Source organism: Otolemur garnettii, unplaced genomic scaffold, assembly GCF_000181295.1.
Source record: "Otolemur garnettii isolate 467f Iridium unplaced genomic scaffold, OtoGar3 scaffold00180, whole genome shotgun sequence".
NCBI lineage: Eukaryota > Metazoa > Chordata > Mammalia > Primates > Galagidae > Otolemur > Otolemur garnettii.
This window is the reverse complement of record NW_003852575.1, coordinates 1,533,289-1,535,731: the sequence shown is the minus strand read 5'-3', so window position 1 is coordinate 1,535,731 and position 2,443 is coordinate 1,533,289.

Sequence of the window (2,443 nt, the reverse complement as noted above, 5' to 3'; positions counted from 1 at the left end):
TCCCCTTTTGTTGATTCTTAGTCAGAAAAATCAGGTCACATCCTGTTACACTCCCATGCAGACTTTCTGGGGCCTCCCTATCCCATTCCCAGGAAAAGGCCAAGTTCTTATAGGCCCTTCCTGCCCTTCACCTTCACGCCCTGCCCACTTTCCTCCTCCTCTCTCCCCCCATCCATACCGACCTCCCCCATTGGCTGAGCGCCCCATTCCAGGCCTTGGCAATGGCACTCTCTCCCTCTGCTGCTTGGAATGTCTCCCTCATCAGAGAGGCCTCCCCAGCTCCCCCACACTCTACCACTGCCCCCTCCCCCCCGACTTCCTTTCCCCATAGTGCCTCTCGCCACTAGACGTTTTCTCTGTGTGCTTGTTGTCCCTATGGGAGGGTAGGGCCGGGCTGTTTTATCCCCAGTGTCTAGACTATGCCTGGCTCATAGAAGGCACTTGATAAATATTTATTCAATGGAAGAATACATTTCAAGTATGGTCTTGGTGCAAGTTTTTTCACTGGTTTTCGTCTCAGTCTGAATCAGGCTGTCATTGTTCCTGTCTTGTCACAAGGTCAGACGTGTTAGCTGTCAATCCATCCTGGTTCCTGTGATTACAGTTTTTAGTTATTTTCTTTCATCTACCGGTTTCATTTGTTATTACTTTATTTTTCTGAAGACTGTCTTTTAAAACTGTTGTTCATTTTGTGAGGGTTGGCTTAGCTTAAATGAGATAATGGAGTTCCTAAATTCACCCACCTGGGTGTGTGTAAATGCAGGCTGTTGTGGTAGATGGAAGTCAGACTAATGAAGAAAGGTCCAGACTGACCCCTCCCTGGCCTCCTTGAGGACACCTCCCTCATGTGTGTGACATGTGAGGATCTGACATTGACTTAGCATGTAAGGCACATTAGTCAGGGGACTCAGCATTTTAACACAAAACAAGTTTATTTCTCACTCTTAAAAAGACAGCTTGGGCCAAGCAGTTCTCTCCATGGCTGCTTTGCCTCTAGCATCAGTGTAGTGTGGAGGGAAAGCTGTGACCAGGTCCACGGGCCAGTCCCACTGGCCACATCCCATCACGACTGGATCACACCTGCAAGTGAGGCTGGGAAAGAGGAGCCTGGGGCTACTTGGTCAGCATTAAAGGTCTCTGTAAGAGTTTCAATCTATGCGTATTAAATATTAGTAATGTATAATTCTTCTCCTCTTTCTAGTATAAAAATAAATCTAAAGATTTCCTTTATGTACTTCAGTGGGTCACTTTGTCTGTGCATGTGGCAGACCCTGGACACGCTGGTGATGGAAAAGCCATATTTAACCATCATCTTGCTTTGTCATTTCTTTTTTATCCTAAAATGAAACAGAAAAAATTCCTAGTTAATAAAGGTGCCTTCTAAGAGATTTTTCTGAATAGTCAAAACCTATGGCCACAGCCACACAGGGCTTTTCCTGCGTTTAGTGGGAGGATCAACAGGAAGGGAGGTGACGAGGTCTGTGCCCATGTTCACATGTTGGTTACACTTTGTTGTAAAAACAATTCTGCAATTGTAGATGGAAACAGTTGCTCAGAGATTTGATTTGGGATAATTCTGCCTAATAAAGGCAAAGGGGAGGATAAAAATATCCTTCTACTAAGGGAGACAGAAAACAACAAATCAAAAATTGCTGCTGAGCGTGTGCTAATAATTGGAGGCTCCAGGTCCATTAAAGGCAGCCCCAGAGCTGAGAGAGAGTGGTCTGAGTCAGGAGGGAAGTAGCGAACAGTGCTGTCTGTTAAAAGGGATCAAAGAAGGTGCAACTGCACCGTGGGCCTCGCCTCTGCACACAGCCTCCCAGAGGTGTCTGTGGCCTGGGCAGCACCTGGGCTTTCCAGGTTGAGCCCTGACACCATACATCCCAATGGGGTCCACACCCTCAGCTTGGACGATTGTCTTTCTTAGAGATGTCCCCCTTATCCCCATTTCCCTGTGATAAGGTCTGGCTGTTTCTAAGACTTGACACAACTCCCTTCAATGACAGGGAGAGCCATCTTTGAACATGTATGTTGAAGGTGACTTTCTCTGACAGTTGTCAGAAGGACGTTTCTCCTGAGTCCTTAAGCTGGATATGTGAGGTCTTTGTCTATTCCTACGAAGAGCAATGAGATTAACAGAACCAGATCTCTCCCCACTGGCACGTCCTCAGGACAGGTACCACTACCTGTCCAGTGCAGTATCACTACCTGTCCAGTTCAGTACCACTACCTGTCCAGTGCAATACCACTACCTGTCCACTGCAGTACCACTACCTGTCCAGTGCAGTACCACTACCTGTAAAGTGCAGTACCACTACCTGTCCAGTACAGTACCACTACCTGTCCAGTGCAGTACCACTACCTGTCCAGTACAGTACCACTACCTGTCCAGTGCAGTACCACTACCTGTCCAGTACAGTACCACTACCTGTCCAGTACAGTA